This window comes from Bufo gargarizans, chromosome 11 (genome assembly GCF_014858855.1).
Source record: "Bufo gargarizans isolate SCDJY-AF-19 chromosome 11, ASM1485885v1, whole genome shotgun sequence".
NCBI lineage: Eukaryota > Metazoa > Chordata > Amphibia > Anura > Bufonidae > Bufo > Bufo gargarizans.
The window spans coordinates 80,422,788-80,435,638 of record NC_058090.1 but is presented as its reverse complement, the minus strand read 5'-3'; the positions used below and the strand labels follow the sequence as shown (position 1 = coordinate 80,435,638).

Below are 12,851 nucleotides of genomic sequence, written 5' to 3'. Positions count from 1 at the left end.
TTTTTCGTGAGCTCTCGGGTCAGACAGGGTCAAAATAACGATTATATAGAAAAAGGTGGGCACTTTGAGAATAGTGTTGCTGGTGCTGAGTAGGTAGGGAAATCTTCCAAATATACTTATAATCAAGGAACTACTGGCACTCAAGCTTGGGGTTACTGTAGTTGCAGTTAGTTTATTTATTATTTCCATCCAAATTAGCATAGACAACATATGGCCAAAATTTTGGTTCCTTCCCGGAACCTTGTTCACTGGCCTATAGACAGTAAGTACATAGACAGTGATTAGCTGTTGTTAATTAACTATATGTACTAAATGGTGGTAAGTATAAGTCTAAAGTAAAAAAAAAAAGTGATCTCCACATTATAAAAATAGGTTAATAAAATATTGTCACCATCAAAATGAATATATATATATATATATATATAAATATAAAATTATATACTACATATGTCGAGAATATATGTAATGTCTAACGTGGGGATACAAGGATACCACACAGAGACAAAAAACACCCATAGAATAACATCATCCAATATTAAGTTGTCGACTGTTAAGTACATTACAGTTCACATAATTAAATGCAGACCAACATATACATGTAAAGTCTAAGGCTAGAGGTGTATCACTCACTGAGAAATGGCATTGTTCTATAACTAGAGTTGAGCAGACACCTGGAAGTTCGGGTTCGATGGGTTCGGCCGAACTTCGCAAAAAAGTTTGAGTTCGGGACCCGAACTTGACCCCGAACCCCATTGAAGTCAATGGGGATCCGAACTTTGGAGCACTAAAATGGCTCTAAAAAAGTAATGGAAAGGGCTAGAGGGCTGCAAAAGGCAGCAAAATGTGGTTAAGAGCATGGCAAGTGTTCTAAAAACAAATGTAGATGGGGAAATTACTTCAAATAACATAAAATACGTAAAAATAAAAAATAACCTTGACTTAGGAGGAGGAGGTCCATATGGAGTAGGAGGTTGAGGAGGCGGTGAATGTGGCATTGTAGGTTAAAGCGGCGGTGGAGGAGGACAAGGTAGCCAACACTGGATTTTGGTTTAGTTTTTTATTTTATTATTTTTTTTTTGGTTTAAATTTGGGTAGACCCCAAAACATTGGGAAATATAAAAAATAAAACTAAGAGAGAATGCGCTGGAGTACAAAAATGGCTGGGTGAGGCTTGTATACATGTCTATTCTGCACAAGGTACGGACATGCCTGGTTTATTTTAATGAACGTGAGCCTGTCCACATTGGCTGTGGACAGGCGGCTACGCTTGTTTGTGATAACGCCCCCTGCTGTGCTAAACAGACGTTCAGACAATACACTGGCTGCAGGGCAGGCCAGCACCTCCAAGGCGTAACGGGCAAGCTCAGGCCATGTGCTCAATTTGGAGACACAGAAGTTGAAGGGGGCAGACCCGTCATTCAGTACGTGTAGGCGTGTGCACACATACTGCTCCACCATGTTGCTGAAATGCTGCCTCCGTCTATACAGATATGTCTTAAAACAGCCTGCTGTCGTTTCCCCCTGGCTGTGCTGAAGTTGGTGGTGAAGGTGTTACGCTGACCGGATGAGGAGGCGGTAGAGGATGAGGAAGGGGAGTAGGAGGAGGAGGCAACAGGAGGCAAAGAGAAACGCCCTGAAATCCTCGGTGGTGGAAGGACATGCGCCAAACTGCTATCCGCCTCAGGCCCAGCCGCCACTGCATTTACCCAGTGTGCTGTTAGGGATATATAACATGCCTGACCGTGCTAACTGGTCCACGTATCCGTAGATATGTGGACCTTGCCACAGATAGTGTTGTGCAGTGCACACCTGATTTTGTCCCCCACTTGGTTGTGCAGGGAAGGGATGGCTCATCTGGAAAAGTAGTGGTGGCTGGGAAACACATACTGTGGGACAGCCACCGCCATCAGATTCTTAAAACTGTCCATGTCCACCAGACGGAATTAAAGCATTTAAAAGGCCAGGAATTTGGAAATGCTGCTATTCAGGGCCAGGGATCGCGGGTGGGTAGGGGGGTACTTCCTCTTTTGCTCCAATGTTTGGGAGATAGACAGCTGAACGCTTCCATGGGACATTATGGAGATGCTTTGTGACCGAGGAGGTGGTGTTGCTGCCACATCCCCTGTTTGCAGGGTGGCAGATGCCACTGTCACTCCAGAGGGGGGCGAAGAGGCCGAGACTGCAGCAGAAGAGAAAGCAGGAGGAGCCAGAGACCTTTCTTGTTTTTTGATGTGTCTACTCCACTGCAGCTCGTGCTTTTCACTTAGATGCCTGGTCATGCAGGTTGTGCTCAGGTTGAGAACGTTTATGCCTCACTTCAGGCTCTGATTGCACAGCGTGCCAACCACTCGTGTCTTGTCGTCAGCACATTGTCTGATGAACTGCCACGCCAGGGAACTCCTTGGAGCTTGCTTTGGTGTGCTCAGTCCCTTGGTGCGGTAGGCAGTAGCAGGCATACTGTCTAGGGGACGGCCGCTCCGCTTTTATACCCTGCTCCCTCTTTTGCCGTGCTGGTGGCTCTGTGCGACCAACACCTCTTCCTCCGAACTACACAGGTCACTCGCATGACCTTGATTCCATGGGGGGTCCAGGGCCTCATCGTCCTCCACATCATCTTCCACCCAGTCTTCACCCCTGCCCTCCTTGTCGGTCTGCACCTATGTTTCGTCATCATTCGAGACGTGCTGCGGTGGTCCTCCCATGTACTCACCTTGAAACATAAGTGGTTGGGAATTGGTGCACTCAATCTCTTCCACTTCTGGGGCAGGGCTATGTGGATAGCCCTGGGAAACCCTGCCAGCAGAGTCATCAAAAAGCATAAAAGACTGCTGCATGACTTGGGGCTCAGACTGCTTGGCTGATTTGCAAGGGGGTGAGGTGAAAGACTGATGGCCATGGGCTGCAGGTGCCAACTCTGATCTTTCAGCAGAGGATTGGGTGGGAGACAATATGAAGGAACTGGAGGCACTGTCAGCCACCCAATCTACTATCGTCTGTACTTGTTCTGGCCTCACCAATCGTAGAGCTGCATTCGGCCCTACCAAATAGCGCTGAAGGTTCTGTCGTCTACTCACACCTGAGGAAGGGGTTTCACTTGGGCGTGTAGCTGGCACAGATCAACCATGTCCTCTCCCTGCAACAAAAGCTCCACCAACAGTACCATGACCAGGGCCACGTCCCTTTTTTGATGCTCTCCTAATTTTTTCGGTCACCCACTGAAGTAACAGACGTTTTTACTAAATTAAGTTCCTTGTGAACAATGCAGAGCAGGGGTTTTTTGACGGCCAAAATGGGTTAATGTCACCCAACAATAGAACAGGTACTTTATTGACCCCAAAAGTTTTTTTTCTCACACACAATGAAACAGATGGATTTAACTGTATTTATTTAACTACCAGAAATGCAACACGGGGCAAAAAGGTTCTTTATTGCCCCCCAAAAGTTTTTATTTTTTTAACCATAAATGAAACAGATGGATTTAACTGAGATTATATTGCACTCACAAATGAAGCACAAGGGTTTTTTACATAAAAAATGGTGGATATGTCACCCCTACAATGGAACAGATGGATTTGCTGAATTTATTTGCCTGCCTGTCACATATGCAGTGCAGGCCTCAGAGGTACTTTACAACAAAAAATGTAAATATGTCACCCCACAATGGATCAGATGGATTCAACTGATTATATTTTGCTCTCAGAAATGCAGGACAGGGGTACTTTACAGAAAGAAAATGGGGATATGTCCCCCCCTGGGTCCCAGAACTCACAGACTGTATTATTTTCCCTTCTCCTGGCACATATACATTGCAGGTGCACTTTAAAAATGGGTATATGTCGGTCACTGAACTACAAGAACAGGATTAAATGATTGTCCCTCGCACATATGCAGTGCTAGTGCACTGCTGTTGCACAAAATGGCCACTGACGCCCACAGACGATTTAAAACTTTTTTTTTCACTCTCACTAGGACTCAGGGCAGGGTACAAAAATGTTGCATTGCACCCCAAAACAAAAAACGCTGTAGATTGCAGACTTCACACCAAGTGCAGATATCAGAGTCTTTCCTATTCTCTCCCTCACAGCAGCAGCATCCAATCCCTACACTAAGCACAGCAGAGTGACGTGCAGCGCTACGTGACTCCAGCTTATATAGAGACTGGGTCACATGCTGCACTTGGCCAATCACAGCCATGCCATTAGTAGGCATGGCTGTGATGGCTTCTAAGGGCACACGAGTTAAACGCTTGTTGATTGGCTGCCCTGCAGCCTTTCAACAAGCGCCATTAAATCACCAAACACCGAACTCGAACCCAGACTTTTACAAAAATGTTCGGTTTCAGGTCCGGGTACAAAAAAAACTAAAGTTTGGTACGAACCCAAACTTTACAGTTCGCTCAACCCTATCTATAACTTGTTATTAGAGTCAAAGACCCCTTGATACTGTGTCTCAAAATGCTGAGTGTTAGCACATTAAGTATAGTCACTTCAATTACAGTTTGATGACAAACTGATGAGTACCAGATATATTTTAAACCAGAAACAGCAGAGTATCGGTATAGGATGGTGGCATTCCAATCTGTTAAGCGCACATGTCTTGTTTAAATAGGCATGGTAGTAAGAGCGCATGTCATGTTGAAGTAGGCGTGATAGTAAGGGACTAATAACCGCCCCTTCATTGGTTTACCATTCGCTGCGTGCTACATGCGAGCTGATGTTATGTCAGCTAAGCAGTCGTATGACCCGGAACACGCCCAAGTAGTGGTGTGAGTATGGGTAGGGGATATTTTAGAGTCATGAGAGCAAGCACCGTCTCCTTCAGCTTGGACAAGGGTATCTACAAGGGTAGTCGGGATGATGGACACACTAATGACCAGGCAAGGTTTAACGGACATAATGAAAACTTGAGTACTAGCCTCAAATGTGCATAGAATGAAATATTAGTATAGAAATCACAGATTTATAATTTGAGTTAGTAACTTAATGTGATGTATTGATGATATAGATTTTTTTTGTCCGTCTACGAGGACCTCTGATAGGTCTATCTTATATCTATCATACGGTATAACTGTTAGTATCAAGATTAATAAAAGTATGTATACAGGACTATACCTTATTTGGTCTCTTCATCTAGTCTGCAAAAAAGTAACACAGATTAGGAAAATTACACATGATTTTTTAAGAGCAAACATCAAATTCTTGATTAACCATTACGGTGAAGAGTTTTGAGTTCATGAACCCAAAAGGACTCTTGTTTTTTAATTAATCGTACCCTATTTCCTCCCCTTCGGTAAACAGAAACGTGTTCCAATACTTGATATTTTAATTGATTAACGCGGTGTCATGCCCTGCTCGGGCTACGTGCAGAGGTCTGCCAGATTAGCAGCACGTGTCTAGTCTTTTGTTTTGTTTTGGAGTCAAACTAGAACCGCCTCCCTTCCCTGTTGGTTTAAATTACACCCACTCCCAGTGTTCAGTGCGGGTTATAGCCTTTGTCTAGCTCTGTGGAAGTAAGGAAGGAAGGAAGGATTGGCTTTTCATGCTCAGAAAAGATAAATTGGTTATTGTTTTCTTGTTGTTTGCTGTCTATGCTGTTAGAGAGACGCCTGTCCCCTCCAGGTTCTGAGGGAGCAGGCTGGCTCTATTCCCCTAAATCATCTTAGGGATTTTAGGGTATTTGCAGCCCAGCCACGAGAACACGTTATTCCCACCTTAAGGGTCTGAACGTGGGCATAGTAGTATAAGGAGAGCTGGTAGGGAAGTGTCAGGAGGTGACCCTGATCCCCAGCTTCTTGCCTAGATACTTGTTTGTTTATTCTTCTGTGTATCTGATGTCCTGTCCGCCGTGACATTATAACCCGCCATAACCTAGACTGCCATTTCGCAGCAGCCTTGAGATGGAGTCAATTAATTCGTTGGTTGATTGTATGCAGGAATCAACTTGGGAGGTAGCTGACCTCCACAATACTGTTGCACTTTGTCAGAATTGTCTGCTTCATGGCTCCGCTGGTGGGAGTCAGTCCAACCTTGAACCTAAGGTTGCTCTTCCTGATCGGTTTTCAGGGGGTGTGGATAACTTTATCCACTTTAAAGAGTCATGCAAGTTATCTTTTCGGCTGCGTCCAGCTTCGTCAGGTGTTGAAAGTCAGAGGGTTGGTATAATAATTTCTCTACTTAAAGGAGACGCGCAATCCTGGGCCTTTTCTCTGCTGCCCTGTTCTCTGGTCCTCCGCTCGGTAGAGGAATTTTTTAAATCCTTGGGATTAATTTATGAAGACTCAGATGGCGGAATCTAAATTGCGTCATTTATCACAGGGTGAACATACTGCAGAGACTTACTGCGTTGAATTTAGGAGATGCGCTACCGAGTCAGGGTGGAATGATCCTGCGTTACGTAGTCAGTTTTGTCAAGGGTTATCTGAGAGATGCCCTTGCTTTTCATGAGTACCCAGAAACTTTGGAGAATGCAATGTCTTTGGCAGTACGGTTAGATAGACATATTAGAGAGAGGTGTAAGGCTCCCTCCGCGCAAGGGATCCCTTCTGTGAGTGGTTTTGTCTCGCCTGCTCCCCAGGGTGATATGACATGTAACTCTGGGTAGGGGAGGAACCCATGCAGCTGGGTCAGGTATCTTTCCGTTCTGGCAGTAAAGACTTTAGGAGATTGCATAAACTATGTTACTACTGTGGGAAAAGTGGTCATTTTATTTTTGCTTGTCCCTTTGTTAAACCGCATGCTGATGAGAAAGAGAAAAAATAAAACTTCCTGACTCTTGGTAGCGTGAATGGAGTGGTGAAGCAAGCAGGTATGCAAGCTCCCTGTAATACTTGTTTTCTCCTTCCAGCTATGGTGGCACTAGACTCAAGAAATTTATTTGTTGAAGTATTCATTGACTGTGGTTATGGGGTAAACCTTATTGATTCTCTTTTTCTTCAAAGTCTGGGGCTAAGTACTTGCACGTTAGAAAGAGAGATTCCGGTTTTTGCAATTGATTCTTCCCCTCTTTGTCAAAGGAGTCTCACTCATATTGCCTATGGTATTCAATTAACCCCTTAAGGACCGGGCTCATTTTCACCTTAAGGACCGGGCCATTTTTTGCAAATCTGACCAGTGTCACTTTAAGTGCTCATAACTTTCAAACGCTTTGACTTACCCAGGCCGTTCTGAGATTGTTTTTTCGTCACATATTGTACTTCATGACACTGCTAAAATTGGGTCAAAAAAGTTATTTTTTTTGCATAAAAAAATACATTTTTTACCAAAAATTTTGAAAAATTAGCAAATTTCAAAGTTTCAGTTTCTCTACTTCTGTAATACATAGTAATACCCCCAAAAATTGTGATGACTTTACATTCCCCATATGTCTACTTCATGTTTGTAGCATTTTGGGAATGATATTTTATTTTTTGGGGATGTTACAAGGCTTAGAAGTTTAGAAGCAAATTTTGAAATTTTTGAGAAATCTTCAAAATCCCACTTTTTATGGACCAGTTCAGGTTTGAAGTCATATTGTGAGGCTTAGATAATAGAAACCTCCCAAAAATGACCCCATTCTAGAAACTACACCCCTCAAGGTATTCAAAACATGTTTTTTCAAACTTTATTAACCCTTTAGGTGTTCCACAAGAGTTAATGGCAGATGGAGAAACAATTTTGAAATTTCTATTTTTTGGAAAATTTTCCAATATAATAAATTTTTTCCAGGAGTAAAATAAGGGTTAACTGCCAAACAACACTCAAAATGGGTTGCCCTGATTCTGTAGTTTGCAAAAACACCCCATATGTGGTCGTAAACTACTGTTTGGCCGAACGGTAGCACATAGAAGGAGGGGAACACCATATGGGTTTTGGAAGGCAGATTTTGCAGGACTGGTTTTGTTTATACCATGTCCCATTTGAAGCCCCCTGTTGCACCCCTAGAATAGAAATTTCAAAAAAGTGACTCCATCTAAGAAAGTACACCCCTCAAGGTATTCAAAACTGGGTTTACAAACTTTGTTAACCCTTTAGGTGTTCCACAAGAGTTAATGGCAGATGGAGAAACAATTATGAAATTTCAATTTTTTGGAAAATTTTCCAATATAATCAATTTTTTCTAGGAGTAAAACAAGGGTTAACTGCCAAACAACACTCAAAATGGGTTGCCCTGATTCTGTAGTTTGCAAAAACACCCCATATGTGGTCGTAAACTACTGTTTGGCCGAACGGTAGCACATAGAAGGAGGGGAACACCATATGGGTTTTGGAAGGCAGATTTTGCAGGACTGGTTTTGTTTATACCATGTCCCATTTGAAGCCCCCTGTTGCACCCCTAGAATAGAAATTTCAAAAAAGTGACTCCATCTAAGAAAGTACACCCCTCAAGGTATTCAAAACTGGGTTTACAAACTTTGTTAACCCTTTAGGTGTTCCACAAGAGTTAATGGCAGATGGAGAAACAATTATGAAATTTCAATTTTTTGGAAAATTTTCCAATATAATCAATTTTTTCTAGGAGTAAAACAAGGGTTAACTGCCAAACAACACTCAAAATGGGTTGCCCTGATTCTGTAGTTTGCAAAAACACCCCATATGTGGTCGTAAACTACTGTTTGGCCGAACGGTAGCACATAGAAGGAGGGGAACACCATATGGGTTTTGGAAGGCAGATTTTGCAGGACTGGTTTTGTTTATACCATGTCCCATTTGAAGCCCCCTGTTGCACCCCTAGAATAGAAATTTCAAAAAAGTGACTCCATCTAAGAAAGTACACCCCTCAAGGTATTCAAAACTGGGTTTACAAACTTTGTTAACCCTTTAGGTGTTCCACAAGAGTTAATGGCAGATGGAGAAACAATTATGAAATTTCAATTTTTTGGAAAATTTTCCAATATAATCAATTTTTTCTAGGAGTAAAACAAGGGTTAACTGCCAAACAACACTCAAAATGGGTTGCCCTGATTCTGTAGTTTGCAGAAACACCCCATATGTGGTGGTAAACTACTATTTGGCTAAACGGCAGGACATAGAAGAAGGGGAACGCCATATGGTTTTTGGAAGGCAGATTTTGCTGGACTGGTTTATTTACACCATGTACCCTTTCAAGCCCCCTGATGCACCCCTAGAGTAGAAACTCCATAAAAGTGACCCCATCTAGGAAACTACGGGATAAGGTGGTTGTTGTTTTGGGACTATTTTTGGGGTAAATTTGATATTTGGTTGCTCTATATTACTCTTTTTTGAGGCAATGTAACAAAAAAATTAAATCTAAAATTGTTTCTACATTCGCTATTTAGTTTTGTGGAACACCTAAAGGGTTAACATAGTTTGTAAAGTAACTTTTGAATACCTTGAGGGGTGTAGTTTCTTAGATGGGGTCACTTTTTTGGAGTTTCTAGTCTGGGCTACATCAGGGGGGGCTTCTAATGGGACATGGTGTCAAAAAAAAAACTGTCCATCAAAATCTGCCTTCCAGAAACCGTATGGCGTTCCCTTCGTTCTATGCCCTGCCGTGCGGCTATATAGCCATTTACGACCACATATGGGGTGTTTCTGCAAACGACAGAATCGGGGCAATAAATATTTAGTTTTGTTTGGCTGTTAACCCTTGCTTTATTACCGGCAAAATGGATTTAAATTGAAATTTTGCCCAAAAATAGGTGTTTTGGCACCGTTTTTATTTTATATTTTTAACACCGTTCATCCGAGGCGTTTGGTCAAAAGTTATTTTTATAGCGACGACTTTTACGCACGCGACGATGCCCAATATGTATGGCTCTCAGACTTTGGAGACACTAAGCAGGCATCCTAAAACTGCGGCCCTCCAGATGTTGTAAAACTACAATTCCCACCATGCCCTGCTGATGGCTGTAGGTTGTCTGGGCATGCTGGGAGTTATAGTTTTACAACATCTGGAGGGCCGCAGTTTGAGGATGCCTGCACTAAAACTAATATTTTTGGGGGAAAGAAAAATAGTTTTCGTGTCTCCAAAGTCTGAGAGCCATAGTGTTTTATGTTCTCTAGTGAACTGTTGGGGATTATAAAAATTTAGTACTCCATGGAAGTGTGATACTCCCTGAAGCAATCGATAACGCAGAGGCCCGGATGATCGGGGCACGTGTCGCACTGAGTGGTGGTGTCCTTCCGTATCCCCCTCCTGCGACACACTCTGCACTTTTTTTGGGTTCGTCCCTTCTTTCCAGTATGGGGGACCACACCTGGAAAGTGTTGGCCAGGGACGATCCGGGCGCCTCCAGTTCCCGAGGTACTCCGGCCTGCTCTTTCCCGGTCCGAAAAGATCAGGTCCTTGAGGACTGCCTCATAGAATTGGAGGAATGTCCCTGTGCTGCCAGCGCTTCGGGATAGTACAAAAGAGTTGTACATGGCAACCTGCACCAAGTAGACCGCAACTTTTTTGTACCATGCCCGGGTTTTGCGCATGGCGTTATATGGCGTGAGGACTTGATCCGAGAGATCAACTCCTCCCATATACCGATTGTAGTCGACGATACAATCGGGCTTGAGGACCGTTGCCGCGGTACCTCGCACAGGGACTGGGGTGGTGCCGTTACCGTGGATTGTGGACAGCATAAGGACATCCCTCTTGTCCTTATACCTGACCAGCAACAGGTTTCCACTGGTAAGTGCACGGGTCTCACCCCTGGGGATAGGTACCTGGAGGGGGTAGGCAGGGAGGCCGCGCTGATTTTTCCGCACGGTCCCACAAGCGAACGTAGATCTGGCGGCAAGGGACCTGAACAAGGGAATGCTGGTATAAAAGTTATCCACGTACAAGTGGTAACCATTATCCAGCAGTGGGTACATAAGGTCCCACACGAGTTTCCCGCTAACACCCAGAGTGGGGGGACATTCTGGGGGTTGAATACGGGAATCTCGCCCCTCGTACACACGAAATTTGTAAGTGTACCCTGAGGTACTCTCACAAATTTTGTATAGCTTCACGCCATACCTCGCTCGCTTTGTGGGAATATATTGGCGGAAACTGAGTCTCCCCTTGAACGCAATGAGCGACTCATCAACCGCGACCTCCCTTCCAGGTACGTAGGCCTGCTGAAATGTGGCCCCAAAGTGATCGATGACAGGCCGTATCTTATACAGCCGGTCATAGGCAGGATCACCTCGGGGTGGACATGCTGCATTATCGGAATAATGCAGACATTTCCGGATGGCCTCAAACCGGGAGCGTGTCATGACCATACTGTACAGTGGGGTCTGGTACAGGACGTCCCCACTCCAGTATTGCCTGACACTGGGTTTTTGGACTAGACCCATATGCAGCACGAGGCCCCAAAATGTCCTCATTTCGGCTGCACTGACCGGCGTCCAGCCACCGGGTCTAGCCAAAACTGAGCCTGGGTTTTGAGCGACGAACTGTTGGGCGTACAGATTCGTCTGCTCCACCATCAAATTCACCAGTGGGTTACTGAAAAAAAAACTAAAATAGTCAATTTCAGTAAACCCCACTGTGGGAATCTGGATTCCAGGATTGCCAGCGAAATCCGGAATCTCAGGCTCAAAGTCCACTGGGGGACACCAGCTAAGTTCATCGGCAGGGGTCTCCGGTGAACTTATTTGGTGGGCCGGGAAACCAGTACGAACCCCAGGGCGGCTCGTACTAGGGTGGGCCACAGGATCCCTAGCATGTGCGGCCCCTGGCTCCGCCTGGCGGCGTCTCCGCCGCCTTGGTGGCTCATCGTCATCCGATGATGATGAGGAGGATGCTGATGATAAGAGGAATGTGGGGTCATCCTCATCCTCACTGGGGCTCTCGGAGTCGGAGGCAATCTGGGCATATGCCTCCTCGGCCGAGAACACCCGGCGGGCCATGGGTGTGTGTGCGTGTAGGTGTGCGTGTGTGTAAAACTTTATTATATGTGCGTGTGTGTGGGGGCAACGGGTGTTCGCGTACTAAAAAAAGGAAAAAAGGGCAAGTGTTAGGAAAAAAAAAAAGTTGCTGATTAGCGGTACAACGCTGATCAGCGGTGGGGCAGGCGATGCGCTAACAGTGGACGGACGCTAAAAAGTGCCGACCAGTCAGCGAACGCAGAAAAAAAAGTGGTGGTGAGGGGGCTAGTGGTGGTGGTGGGGGGGGGGGGGTTGGGGGGAGTGGTGGGGGGATGGGTGGAGGGGGTGGGGGGGCTGGTGGTGGTGGGGGGCTGGTAGGGGGGGGCAAGTGGCAGGGGGGGGTCTGGGGTCTGATAGATGGATCAAAAAAAGTTTTGTGTAAAAGTTAAAAGTTTTTTTTTTTTTTTTTTTTTTCCTAACTAACTTTTCCCTTCTTTCCCTGCCTAACGATGCCTCTCCCTCACTGACCCTAACCTACCTGGGTGGCGATGGGTGCAGGAGGGTGATGGATGGCGATTAGGGGGACACAGGAGCTGGTGCTGGACGATGCTGCCGGGTGCTCGTGCAGAACAGGAAGAGGAGGGGAGAGAGGAGCGCAGGAAGTTTGAATCTCGCGCCTCTCTCCCCTGCACCAATCAGCACCCTGGACAGCAGTGTTCAGCACCAGGGCCAGCACCGCCTCCTCAAATCCTCGGACTGCGATTGGTGGTGTATAATTACGCCACCGATCGCAGTCTTTTTCCGGTTCATCGGGTCACCGGACACCCGAATGGACCGGAAACGCAGAAAACCGCAGGTCTGAATTGACCTGCGGTTTTCTGCGATCGCCGATACGGGGGGTCAAATGACCCCCCCCTGCGTTGTTACGGGATGCCGGCTGAATGATTTCAGCCGAAATCCCGTTCCGATTAACCCCCGCGGCGCCGGAATGCCGATTTTAAGTCAGGACGTACCGGTACGCCCTTGGTCCTTAAGGACTCGGGAAATAGGGCGTACCGGTACGCCCTG

The 12,851-nt window shown here is 45.5% G+C and overlaps 1 protein-coding gene across 1 annotated transcript in view; it reads left to right on the top strand.

The window, feature by feature from the left end:
- LOC122921344 (antigen WC1.1-like) overlaps positions 1 to 12,851 on the top strand; it is a 108,500-nt gene that overhangs the window by 58,597 nt on the left and 37,052 nt on the right. The gene's annotated exons all lie outside the window — the stretch shown is intronic.